The sequence below is a fragment of the Oenanthe melanoleuca genome, chromosome 4, assembly GCF_029582105.1.
Source record: "Oenanthe melanoleuca isolate GR-GAL-2019-014 chromosome 4, OMel1.0, whole genome shotgun sequence".
In the NCBI taxonomy this organism is placed as follows: domain Eukaryota; kingdom Metazoa; phylum Chordata; class Aves; order Passeriformes; family Muscicapidae; genus Oenanthe; species Oenanthe melanoleuca.
The window spans coordinates 19,368,517-19,382,981 of record NC_079337.1 but is presented as its reverse complement, the minus strand read 5'-3'; the positions used below and the strand labels follow the sequence as shown (position 1 = coordinate 19,382,981).

General features: G+C 39.8%; 1 protein-coding gene across 1 annotated transcript in view; it reads right to left on the bottom strand.

The window, feature by feature from the left end:
• BMPR1B (bone morphogenetic protein receptor type 1B) overlaps window positions 1-12,740 on the bottom strand; it is a 95,869-nt gene extending 83,129 nt beyond the window's left edge. Inside the window, exon 1 of the mRNA XM_056489840.1 lies at window positions 12,634-12,740. The gene's annotated coding sequence lies outside the window, so the exon portion shown is untranslated. The remainder of the gene's footprint in view (window positions 1-12,633) is intronic.
• Window positions 12,741-14,465: the final 1,725 nt, after the last annotated feature.

Genomic DNA, 14,465 nt, shown 5'->3' with positions numbered 1-14,465 from the left:
CCAAATCTCCACAAGCATTTGCTCTGGTCTGACCAGCTTTATTAACCTCTACTGCAAGAGCTCACACATGAATACCATGGCATGTAATAAAAAACCTTCTTATTTCCTGTGTAATCCTGGCATGGGGAAGTGTTTGCCAGATTGATCATGCTGAAAGACAGCTTTTTTCAATGTCAGCTTTTATTTTCTCTGTTGATCAGTTAGGAGCTGCTTCTGCACAGTCCAGAAAGCTGCTTCAGCCACCAACCAACTGACCCAGAGATGCTAAGGCATTTTTTGGCCACAACAGGCCTCACCTGCATGCAGAAACACCCAAAAGACTTGTTGTTTTTGCAGCTGATTCCTCTCTGCTATGATGGGGAGAAATTCTGTCTTTGGCAAGAGGATGGATGCACAACTCTCTGAGAGCCCACCACAGAGTGTGGCAGGGAAGGGACCACAGTTCAGCAGCACATCTGGCCTACCCACCAGCACAAAGACTTTTAGGAAAGAGAAAATTTGGGTCTAGATAACAAACTGAGTGGCTCAGTCCCTGCTGATCACTGATTTTAAGTGAAGAATGAGCTTGTAATTCCAGGAAAAACAAATCAATACCGTGGCTGTGCCGTCTGCATTTTCTGTCTCCAGTGATTGCCTCTTTAGTGCTTCAAGTCTCTATGGCTGGTTTTGGTAGTCCTTTTAACATATCCCCTTTCAGCTGATCATGGTGCCTAAAACCTCTGCAAGGAGTTTTCCCCAGGCAGATGGAGCAGGTATTTCAGCCTCTTCCATGGCTGAAGTAACATGACATGAACAGCTTAGTCCCATCTTTTCTTTCTTGTTCTCCAGAGCTTTTCAGCCATACTCACAAGCACCTTTGTAAAGGAGGATCTGAGTGAGGTGTTTATCACTGGTGTAGGGTTAAAAAGCCCTCTAATCCCGCTAGTAAACAGGCTGTTGTAGAGAAAGCAGTGCTACCTGCTCCCTTCACACCTCTGTGTTCAGACTAGTTTATAACATAAGTGTGAAAACTGACAGAATGAGATGCAGCTATTTGAATATCCCAAGTCCTTCTCCAGCAACTAAAAGGCTGTGAAACCAGTGATGGTATTTTGCTCCAGATCTGATGTGTGACAATTATTAAAATAATAGTCTGAGATGGTGCTTTATGCATGAATGCAATAAATTTGTTTGCACAGGATGCAAATACTGTCTCAAACTAGGGGCAAACAGAGAGCTACCTCAAAGGAACAGAAAGAGCTGGCTAGGGAAGAGTGAAATAAGAGGCTCTGCAGTGGTGTCCCAGTGTGAAAGACAAGCCATCCACTGGCCAAATGTGGTCACTCCCAGTGGCCAGTGTTTGTGACCTCAAATCCCAGCCAAACATCACACAGAGGATCCTACAATAACAATAATATATACAATAAGTTCACTAATATATACAATAAGCTCCCAGAAGTAACTAATCCTGTTTTTAAACAACTAACTAAATGAATGAATGAATAAAGAAGAACTATCTATCTTGTTAAAGTCATGCACAATGAAGAAGTGCTGTTTCTCAGAACTGTTACCAAATCAAGATGCCATTTCCATGTTCCCTTAGAGGCAATTGTTTACCTTTTAAAAAAGCAGTATTTAAAAACAGAAGTCAAATTATTAAAGCATAGTCACAGTAATGTTTAAGAATTTTACTGCAACGAAGGATATTTAATTTCCAGGTTACATCCTAGTGCTGACAGTCTGCCTATAGCAGAAAAGAAAAGGAAAAAAAAAAGTATACTAAGTAATTCCTAGGATTAATGAGAATTTGGATTCAAAATCCTGGCAGTTTCAGATACTCATTCCTCCAAGAGTCAAACAACTCCAAAATGTGTAGTTCTTGTTCAAAACCTCCTGTGTTGCATAATTGAGCATCTTGCTTCCTTAACTTGGTAGTCTTGATCTTAATTCTTGATAAATATACCCATAAAGACCCTGAAAACTCTGAGGGGGTTTTTTGGTATTTTTTTTCTCCAAAAACTTTATGGAAACAGGTAATGATAAATTTAAGGAACCACCTAACAATACCTTAAACAGTTTAATCTCCAGTAAGACTTTAGGAGAGTTAGACATTAAAAAAGATCTTAACCCTTTAAAAAGATGACAAATAAATAAAAGTCAATAGCTAGCAGTATTAGTGATTCAATTCAATATCATCACAGATACTCAAAAGGCATGAGCTTTCACATCTAAGACCTATCAAGAATCAACTCCAAGCAAAAATCAACGTGAAATATTTGCCTTGCCTGAAAATATAAGTCACACAAGTTGGCACTGGACACCACATATAAAGGAATGTTAACATTCAAGTAGTCAAAGAACAACTTTGCAAGAAAGAATGGGGTTTCTGCAGTAGAAGTCTCTGCAACAGTTGTGGATTCATCCCAGTATCACTTGAGAAGATTGTTTCTTGTCAACAGTTCAGCACCTACAGTGCCACTGTATTTGCCAGCTCCAAATAACCATTTTTTTGGCTGTGGAATGGAAAAGAAATCATCTAAATTAATAATGTACAATGTGATTTGTCACACTTACTGGCTGCCTGATGTCCATCAGTTGAGCTCTGTATCTGTGACAAATAACTTTGTCACTAAATGGAGAAAATTACCAGTTTTTACTGTTCTAAAGTGATTTGTAGAATTTTTCATGCAGCTTCTTCATTCCCTGTACAACTGTATGACTTTATCCTACTGCTCAGTCTTTATTATCCTATCACTTACTTGTTCAACTACCCATCTCCTATATCATATCCAGCTGATACATTTTTTCCTCTGAACTGCTGAATTTATGAGGCAGGAATACCCACAGTCTAGATGGTGAGAGGAAAATCTGCTTCCTAAAAAAGTTTTGGATGATTCACAGCGTCCCTTTGCACATTATGAGCCTCAATTCAAAAATTATTATTCAAAATCTACCTGTGAGACATAAGTAGTGCAATAAAAAGGGACCATTTGACAGCATTAGCTCCTTGCTTTCACATCAGCAAAGCTGGACTCTGCAGCAAACACCTGTAAACCAAAGAAATGGACTTACCATTTCAAGGCATCTGAGCAGGAACAGAATCATGTCTCAGATGTGGAATTCCATGTTCTCAGAAGGCATTTAATCCTCTGTGCCATGAGTGATTTTTATTCAGTTTCTAGCATGCATGCAGTCCTTTCAAATATTCCAAAACAGTCTTTGCCATTGAATTGCTATTCTGCTATTGCTGATGCTCAGCAGAGGGAGAAGGATCACTCTGGGAGACACTCAGGTCTTGCCACACTAAACCTTGGACAGAAATTCCTACATAAGATGATTGACATTCAGAGTTGGATTTTCACAGATTGAATGCCACATTTTAGGAGTTTCTACCTCTAGACTACAGAGTAATATGGAGCAAATGTGTTCATTCTTTCCTGTGGCAATCTAGCAGCAACTAGGTCTGGAACCAAAAGGACTCAAACTGAACCATGAAACCTGATTCAGAGGAATAGAGGTACTGCCAGAGCCACATCGGTTTTTTGTCTATATTACACACATCTCTCTAAAGCCCTGTACCATAGCTTGGATTGTGAGTCTGTTAATTAACAACACATACCCATAATAGTCACAATCAGGAGACATTTGAACACAAAGCGTGGAATTGCCTGGGAATCTTTCACCTAAAGCCAAGTGGACAGAAATCCAATTAACTCCCCAAATAAGAAAGCTTTTCACACGTCTCAGAAGTTGTTTCAACTCTCCCATTGTTTTCATTTGGACTCACAAACTAAGAGAGCTCAGCAAAACCTTGAAGCTATCCAGGAAATGTGCTAATAAGCCAGAAGAGTGGAGGGCCCAGACACAACTTTGAAGTCACACCTTTACACAACAGTGTCTTAATTACCAGGATAAGGAAATGCACTGGGGTCATACTTGCAATAGACACCATCTGTAAGGGCTAGATGCTGCTGAGCTGATCCTAGCTGTTATGTTCAATGACAAGCTAGAGGAAAGATTCCTTCAGACCTCTTGAGCCTTTCAGGATTTCAGCTTTTTTTTTTTTTTTTTTTCCCCTGCTACTGTATACATGGAGATGTTCTTCTGCTTTAAGCATCTGCCATCTTAGAGATACAGTTTATAACAGAAAATTCTAAGAATGTCTGTGATGCAGACAAATCCTTGGATGCATTTCCAGTTTCTGAAAAGTCTGGGGATTGCTTTTTGCTGTGTTGCAGAAGTTCTTTCTAGTGAGATGCTTATCCAATGCCACGAAAGAGAACTGACATTTCCTCTCCCTTGCAACTTAGGCATTGCAGAGCACCCATATGGCAAAGGAGCAAACAGCAGCAAGATAGCTGATGACTGTGTTCATTTTATATTTTCACACTGTTTTAATAATAAAAGCTATAGCTTTAGATAATCTCTTAAAAACACTGATGATTTGAACAGAATAATTTCTTGATTTTCTTTTTTTTTTCCCTGCTTGTCTTTGAGTTTTCAAACTTCTCCCTATTTGATGACAATTAGAAACTTCATTTTGTTTTACTGCATTAAAAACAGTTTCCTGTGACCATCTGAGTGTTGACAGTAGGAATATTTGACAAAGAGCAATGACTGGGAGGCTGATGCTGAGGTTACAAATGCTGGCAGCTCTGGGCATCTATTCAGAGCAAGTTTGCCAGCTTATCCTTCAATCTCCCATTGAAAATGCTAGTTCACTGACATCTATTAAAAATCTTTTAAATTGAACTTTCTAAAACATTCTTCACTGTAATTTCAGGACCTCATCTCCTGCATGTGAGCTGACTTATTGGGTGTGAGCATCCCAATCAGATGACTTGGGTGTTGTATGACATTAACTACTCACACTGAACCACCAGCAGCTTTTTCAGTAGGAGGAAAGGAAGGACTTCAGGGACACTAGGAATGGGTAGGAAAGGATGAAACACATCCTACACTGCTGGCATCTCACAGTTTCCAAGTTCTCTGGGTGTACAACAGGGATACTCACACCTATCTGTGGCACTAGTAAACATGCCACAGAAGAAGGAGCTGGATGTGTGGCTTCAGCACACAGTGCAAGCAAACACATCAGTGTTGCAGGGAAAAAAATATCTGCAACAGCAGAGTCTTGGGGATCTGCAGAAATGCTGAGACAAGTGCCACTGAAGAAGTGATCTTTTGTGCCAGCCTTTTTACATAAACATAAAGTGGCCACAAGTGCCACTTATCAGTTCCTGAGTGACCTCATCTGAATAGAAGGGATAGTAATATAACTAAACTACTATAAACCATCTTCTTTTTTTCTTTTAGATTCTAGAGAACTGTGTGCATTCATATTACTACAGAAGTCTGACAGACTCCTTCAGCAACTTATCAGCAGTTAAATTTCAGCCAAAATTACGATTCTGATTTCTGCTAGGCTCCAGCATGCCTCTTGTACAGACACAAGAGGAAAAAATAAAATTAAAAAAAAAAATAAAAAAAAAGAAAAGTGTGTAATTTTTCCCTTAAACCTTAAGCCAGAAGAAATGAGCTATCAGGCACTGGACAAGATGAGCACTTGATGTGAAACGTCCTCCATGGCACAAGAATCCTTCATCATCTCTCCTTCACCTTCTTATCCCTTTAAAATGTTTGTAAAACAAATCCTGTGTTTTGTTCCAGCTCCTGTGACTTTCTGTCCTCTGCTCTGGAATGTGAGGAGAAGCTAGACAAAACATCAGGGAAGCAGTTGGAGAAGCAGGGGACCTTCAAAGCCATGCAGCTTCCTCAAGGACGAGGCTTGCTGTATTTGCAACTTCTGTATTTGTAGTTGGCATGAAAAACTTCCAATGATCATAATAAAACACACATTGACACTGTCTGTGACTTAGCAGAAACTTAAACTTCCAGCTCTTCATTCTGAAATCTGTCCTCAGTCAGAGAGTGTTAAAAAGTTGACCCTTGCTCATATTGCCTGACTTAACTTAAGATAAACAATGCTTTTGGCGCTGGATTTTGTTTGCTTGCTTGAAATTTTTGTCAGGGCCATGGAGATAAACGAGCAATGAATTGATAAAGCATTACAGTAATGTGTTTCAGTGGTTAAATATTTTGGTTCTAACTAAAATAATTTTAATCCTCAATGCACTTTCTGAACTGTTTTTACTTAAAGTAGGAAAAAGTTTTGAAATCTCTTTAGAGATATGTTCTTTGCTTTAAAGGGAAAAAAAAAAAAAAAAGGAAAAAAAAAGACGTTTCAAAATAAATGGCTTATGTCTTGGGGAGTGTTAATGAGAGAAGACATTTCCAAAGAGACTCCAGTGACAATAGCACATGGACTGTGGTTGTTCCACAAGTGCAGAACTGCCCCCCAGCAGTGAACACCCACTGAAGTGAAGCAAAGCACAGCCAGGAGGGAGGGAGGCAGAGAGGGATGGAAAGGAAGAGAAGGAAAAAAAACCCAAACTGTTGCAAGTTCATGCACCCCTGTTACAAATTCATTTTAATTAAACAAAGAGATTATACAGACATTGCTGACAGGGATTATCAAAATAGAATGGCGCCACCTGCCCCTTGCAGCCCAATTAATTAGCAGAGAATCTGAGGTGCCAATTACCACAAAGGAATAAGAAAGGATCAGTAAACACAGCTCGTGATGAACTTGAAAATTAACTCTTTCAGCTCACAGCTGAAATCCCATAGCCTCACAGCCTGATGCTTTTACAGCCCTCCAAAAGCCTCACACTGAAAAGACACAACAGGCTTCTCCAGATCCCTCTTTCTCATGGTTTTGTAAAGTATGACCACTCCTATTCTTCAAGTCCCCAGAGCACTTTTAAACATTAGGCCACTGAATTAAAATAGCAGATGAAGTAATTTAAAATTGAAGAGGTTCCTGAAAACAAAAGACAGACTTCTTACTGTGTTTTGAGGTATGTCAGGAAAATGTAGCTCGCTTCTTATGCCATGCCAGAGAGGTTTTAAGACAACAAGTCCCTGAGGAGAATTCCAGTTACTGACAGATAACAGGTAAAACTTCTAATTTCCTAGGAAGTGGGTATTGCTCATAGGTGCTTGACTCCTTCTCTCCCTCCCCACATAAGAATCTTCTCCTTTAAGCTTTTGGGTAGGATACCCAAAATCGCAATCCATTTTCCTGAGGAATCCAGAGTCTGTCAGAGCAGTCCAGAAACAAAACTTTTGGCTTTGGATCTATGCAGTGTGAGCCATTACCAAAGACATTGCTATGTCCAGTCTGCCTCAGCACTTGCACAGCTGGCTGGTGGAGAGGGAAGAGCTACAGCCATTTGCCTTTTCCTGGTATAAATCCCAAATCACTTTTAGCAGAACTCCCTGCTCCTTCTAGACGGTTCAAAATTGTACCTACCCTCAGTCTATGGACTTGAAGCTGTGCCATGAAGAGGAGTCAGTAAGTACCCTGTGTGTGGGGACTCAGTATTTTTTCCAGTTGGTGGAGGAAAGACACTGAGGAATGACACCTTCAACTTCCCCTCCTCAGTAGAGTGAGGTGATCTGCTGCCTTTTGGGGCAGGCAATGCTGGCATGACTTCTGCAAACTTACCATCAAAAATTAATCTTCCTTCACGGTTTCCTGGAGGCCATAAAAACAAATGAACAATGAGATGCAAAGCTATGGAAGCAAAAAAAGGCAACTGCTCCCTTTTTAATATTTTTTTTTTTTTTCTGTGAACTATAATTTCTTTTAGGGGAAAAAAGTATGTCTTCTGTATTTTAGAAGACCCATTGTCAGCTAGATCACCAATCACTGGAAATGGTTAAAAAAAAAGTATTATTAACATAATTTGGGAAGACCAGAGATTAACTAAGAACAAAAACCATTAATTAATTTGTAATATAAAAGGCATACTTTCGTGGCTGTAGAGGCAGCAAGCATACTCAGATGATAATGCTATAAAATTTGTCAAAGGCAAACCCCTCCCTGTTTTCTTTTGAATTTTTGATTTATATACACTCATTAGGGTCCAATTAAAAAAAAGATGTGGAAAAAAGCATAAATGTGTTTCTGAGGATGGCCATTATGGGCCATTTCTTCTTATATGAATTCTTCAGGAACAAATCCTGAGTCTGGAATCATCATGATGTGGTCAAGAGCAAAATCCCAGTTCACAGAGACATGGGCAGGTTTGGGAGATGGCTGAGGTAGGAACTGTCAGACAGTTCCTGTTATTGGCAATCTTGTTCCCTCTGCCAGGCCTCTGTCCTTGTAGGAATGCCAGGATTAGGCCTGCAGCTGTACAGACTTAGTCACTAATTAAAAGAACCTGATTTTAGTGGAGTTACATCCACGGTTAAAGCTCTGAGTGAAGCCAGCTGAGACATTCAGAGGTACTGACTCAATTCTGGATGCCATTAGGCTCACCAAACTTGTCAATGGTAAGACTTGAATGCCCTTTCTTAAGGATATTTAAAATAAGTAAAACCTCTCTGAATTATCTTCTTGTGTAAAACTGAAAAATCAAAACAGGTTTTCTCCATCCCTTGTCACCATATGCATGCATAACTGTGGTTCACGTAACTTTTTAAAACATTTTAGGAACAAAACAACCCTAAAATATCTAAGTACTGAAGGCTTCATTTGTACCAGGCTCAGCAATGCATTTTCATTTGCCTGTATTGTGAGATAATGTCTGTAAGGCAGCTCCAATGCAATAAAAAGTGCAGATTTCACAGGAGATTTCAGATGACAAGCTCTGCGTCCAATGTAGCTGCTCTTTGGAGACAAAAACGGGAGCACCGAGAACATGAGCCCAGTATAAACTGAACAGCTTTCTGAACTGCTGCATTTTCTATCCACAATGTTAGTTTTCTGAGGTGAGGGCCAGAATAAACGTTTGGAGCTCACTCCTGGTGAGGAGAGGGAGGCGCGCTGGCGGTGGCATCGCGGGCGCTGGAAAATGCCGCTCACCACGGGCAGGAATGCGCCTGGCACCGAGTCAGGCGCACAGCGTGGAGGCATGCACCTAATTAGTGTTTTAACAGCTGCTCAAGGCTCGTTTCAATGGGGAGAAAATTACTGAGCACAATTTTGTGCAATTAGTAGAGCATAAAACACGTGGTCTGTCTAATTAAATGTTTAAAGCTATTGACGTTACGTAGCTACTGTTGAGGCAAACGAAGTGGAAAATCGTTATGATTTTTTTCGGTTGGTAAATTACTCCTCAATATGCTCAAAGGCCCATTTGATAAGATGAACTCAATCCTAATGCAGAATGATGAGCACCGGGGCCTTTTCACACCCCACAGGTATGTGGAGGTCTCACCAATTTAACTGGAGGAACTGGCTGGCATTTCAGGGCTTTCAAGTCTTGCCAGCATGTGCTCCGCTCTTCAGAGCACACTGTGTTAAATGCAAGTATGTCCTGCTGCTTTGGTTCACAGCTCCTTTATCCAAAGGGTGACAAACTGCGCATTGTAGAGCTGAAGTCCTCGCTTTCTGATCCCAAAACAATAAAGCCATTGAGTAAAGATCCAGCAGGCACTTTGAAAAGAAGAGGAGCTTGGCACTGCAAGCAAATTTGCTTATAAAACTTGTTGCATTTCACAGTTCACACTGTTGAAGTGTTTGGACTTTGTTTTGCAGTTCTCAAGATAGATATGAAGAGTAATTACATATAATGCAACACCAGAAGTGTGATTAATTTCAATCCAGTTGCACTACAGGTGCTTCAATCTATGCTTGTAGCACCCTGTTCTCATATTTATTGAAAGGGTATTGAACAATATTGACAGTAAAACCCAAACTTCTTAGATTCAGTTTTTCCCCCATTTGAGTCAATGCAGTTTCTGCCTAGCTGATAGAAGAAATAGCACAAAAACAGGGAGTGGGGTTTAATTGTAGCTGTGGCACTCAAATCCAGCAAAGACAACAGAAAAACACTGAATTTACACTGGGCTAACTAAGGGTTCATCCACCATTTTTGTATTGATTTTAAAACATTTTTAATTCTAATCCACATACCACATCACTAAAAACTGTAAGAACAGATCTGCTTAAAAGACAAACCCAAAACATAAAAGATGTTGAATTCCTATAGTTCACATTGACTTCATGTACTTTTACCAATGGAATACAGATTTTGTTAAAAAAAATAAAAGAAGAAAGAAAAATAATTGGACATACTTAGTGTCTGTATATAAATTCAGAAAGGTTTGTTGTTTTTTTTTCTGACCCATTATATTTTGTTGGAAAAACCCTGCCAGTGCAACAAGACCACACACAACCAAGAAGCAATTCCTGGGTAAAGAGCATTTTTCTGTTTTCTGGAGATACCCATCTTAGCTTGCTGGTCCATTTTCCAAGATAGTAATACACCTGTACAAATATACCTGGGTAAAGGAAGGTGTAGCTGAGGCAAAGTTAATATCAGCCAAATGATTTTGTTTTTGCAAACAATTTCTTCACTTAAGAGACAGAGTATAAATTTTCATCAATTAATTATACTGAGATATAAGACAGGAACAAATGGAAGGTGTATTAAATATATCTGTGGATATAATTTCAAGTGCTCTTCCCCCACAAGATCCACTTTTCCTACTAAGATATCACTGAGTCTCAGCATTAAACTATTGAGTCCTAATGCAGAGTTCCCTCTCTGAACTATTCCTTTTACAAATCTAAGTGTTTCTTTTGTAAATCTAGTGTTTGTTTTCCCACCTTGCAGGATAAAACATCCTCATCCACCAACTCATTCCTGCAGGCTTGTGTAGAATTATGTCATCTAAACAAGCTAATTGGTGTCCAAGCATCATTACTGCACGACAAACAAATAAACAAACAAACCACAGACCTAACCTGATGTTAGAGATGAAAATGTAAGTCCTTTTTTAAAAATAAATTGGGTAATCTCATACATGTTAAAGGGAGGAATTCATCTAAGATGCATTTCTGATAAATATTTAAATGGGATGACCATGGGCACTGGCCATGTATTTGGAAATTTAATTTAGTACATGATAGCCATACATGATAGCCACTGTGTTTTCTTTTGCTTTTGTGTGGACTTGTTTAATGTACTGTAAGCACAAGGATATTCTTATTTTCACATGCATAAGAAACTGTGAAGATTCACTACTTTAAGTCTTCTTCCAGAAAATGACAGTGGAAATTACACTAGTGTGGAAGAATTGCATTGTACACATGCTGCTCTCTTCTGTAGTCAGTCATTAAGTTTAGAAAAGACTTCTAAGATCATTGAGTCCAGCCATTAACTCAGCACTGCCAAGGCCACCACTAAACTACGACCCAAAGTAACACATCAATACATGGTTGAATATTTTCAGGGATGGATATTCCACCACTTCCCTGGGCAGCCTGCTCCAGTGCTTGACCAGCCTTTCACTGAAGAAATTCTTCTTCATATCCAACCTACAACTCTCCTGGCACAGCTTCAAGCTGTCCTCTTGTCACCTGGGAGAAGAGCTTGATCCCCACCTGGCTGCAGCCTCCTTTCAGGGAGCTGTGGACAGCAATGAGGTCTCCCCTGAGCCTCCTTTTCTCCAAGCCAAACACCCCCAGCTCCCTCAGCTGCTCCTCACAGGACTTGTGCCCCAGACCCTTCCCCAGCTCTGCTGCCCTTCTCTGGACAGGCTCCAGCCCCTCAATGTCCTTCTTGTTGTGAGGAGCCCAAAACTGAACACAGGATTTGAGGTGCAGCCTCAGCAGTGGCAAGTCCTTTCTCCAGCTGATGGGCTGTTCACTCATAGCAAGATCCCAATACATCTTTCCAACATTCTCATCTCACACCATTCGAAGATGGGATTGGGATCAGATGAATTCCCAAGGTCCCTTCCAACCTGAACATGACAATGCCCACAGAACACTGACAATCTGGTGACCACAACCTCAGTATCTTTCACACACAACTCCTTTCCTATTTCTTCCTTTTTATTGAGGAGTTTGCTGCACTCACCTGCCTCAGTTTGCGTAACTCAATTATTTCCTTTTTACGTGCAGCAGAGTACAGGGGCTACAGGGTAATTTTCCCTTGCCAGCTTCCATATTTCCTTCACGGAAACTTCCTTTATCAACCACATTTGTGTTTTTAGAAATGTGTTCATTTCAATAAAAAAGACTTACTGTTTTATGGAAGTTGAAGGCAACTGACCCAAATCCTATAAATCATTAAAAATACTTTTTCTCATAGAATCCGAAGTTGCTTTTTTCTCAGTAGCAGAGAAAGCATTTTACTATAAAAAGTTACATTTTTGCCCACACTAAAAATTCTGCATTAAAAATACACTAAATGAGGGACAGATGTTTAAAACAGTGGACCTACAATGAAGTATTAAATATTGCTGGCACAGTGTGCCCTGTGGTACAGTTTAGTCTCTTTTTGCAATAGGCATGTTTTCACAGCTGTAAAAGCACCAGAAGTTACTGTCTTTGCTCCAATATTAATACAGAAATCTAATAAAAAATACACCAGACTGCTGAACAGATTAAACTATTGTTCATACATTCTATCATTAAAATAATTTACTTTTACAAATTAATATTAAATTCAAATGTTTTGAAGTTGTTTAAGAGGAACAGTGTCACTTTGAAGAATATATGGATTATCTCTACAAAATCAAACAATTCCACTTTTGTCAAAAAAAAATGCAAGCCTCCTTAAGAGATCAAACCTGCTACTTGAAGTTTTGGTCAATGACAAACAGCAGCACAGAGAAGGCAGATGACCTTGTGTGAAATCACTCCAAACTGGTGCTGAGGATGCAGTGTAGGACTAAACCCCTTTTCCACAGGTACAGGTGGTGTCTTAGAGCTATGGGAGAAAGTGAGACAGGTCATGGAAGGGAAGATTCTGTGGTCTAGGGGATTTTTGTGTTAAAACATGATAAACATGAACAAGATGGGCAAAGAGATAACACATAGAACAGAATGATAATACTAAAATCTTCAGGCTCAGTAACTGTGAGGATTAACTTGGTAAATCCATAAACCACAGTAGGACATGCTCCCCACTATACACAGGTTCTGCTACTTTTAATTTCTATATCCCAGTCTGGTGGGTCAGCTCCAAAATCAAACCTCACAGGTTCACACTCTTTGCTGAATTTTGTCTCAGTTGATGTTTTATTTACTTGAGCACTAGGCAATCTGTGATCATCATAGTCCTGATGAAGTGATGCCTACTTAAGTTGGCAACACATCAGGAATAAGAATAGGTCTGAGATGTCCACAGCTCAATTTGTTTGTCAGCGCTACTTCAAATATCAATTAGGTACATTAGTCCCTGTGACATGAAACTCTTTTACTACTCAAAGCCATGAGGAGAGAAATCTTACAAAAATCTGCATATAATGTTCAATGAAAGGTGAAGGACTTAGCTTGGGTCCTTGAGGGAACCAGGGAAAATTATTCTATTGAATGTGTATGTATCTAATAATAATTAGATTCTGAGAAAGAAGGGTTAGGTTGCTGAGGAGAGACAAAGCTTGATTAAAAACTCAAAATGTTTTAAAAGCTAGAAGAAAACCTAGAAGAAAGGGCAGAAGAAGACAGGATAAGGACACAGCATGCTGGCCAGCCTGATCAAATGGCAGGATGCAAGCACATACAGTAATAGCAATAAAACCACACAAGGCTTTGGAAGCACAGCTCCTGCTCAATAAACAAATTCCTTGGACTGGAGACATTTTCTTGGAAGGAATTTTTACAGCACAAACATTTCTACTTTCTTCTGGAAGCCCTAGAAAACCAAACCCAAACCTCCCCCCATTGCACTTGCACACACACAACTGAAGATGTGGACAGCCCAAGTGAAACATGACTGCCATCTTATAGAAAGCCCCTTGTAATCTGTCCTGAGCAGGTCTTTCCTGAGGAGTTTCCACCCATCTGTGAAGCTCAAAGCCCAAGACATCACTAATTCCTGCCCTGAAGGAATGCCCACATCTCTGGAAGGCTGTTGCCATGATGGGCATGTCCCACACAGAGCCCCACCAGACTTCCCCAAGTCTGGTTCCAGCTGTGCACATCTGGGGATGCAGAGGTGTGAAACGGCAGCACTGCCACAGTGGCCAGCACAGCCCAGCACATAATGAAACTGAGAACCCTCAGGTTAGACAAAAAAAAAAACCCCAGGAGCTATAAAATGTAAGGAGGGAAGGGAAAAGGGGGAGGAAAAACAATCTCTGAGCAGGAAAACAGGATAAATTCATCGAATAAATTATTTACTGGAATTATTCACTTAGCTTCAATTACAATCTATCCATTCTATCCACCATCTACATCAAATTATAATAAATTATTCTATTAAAACTTGGCTTCATGCCTGCTGATTTGCAATAGCTTATTTTTTCAGAAAATAATGGTCTGATGCTGTTCAATCTTCCACAGGATTTAGATGTGCACACTTGGACATACTCAAAATACAATTTCTTTTTGAGAGGCTCACTACTTCTGTAAATTAAAGAGAGGGGAGCAATCATATTATATTTAAATTGCCAGCAGA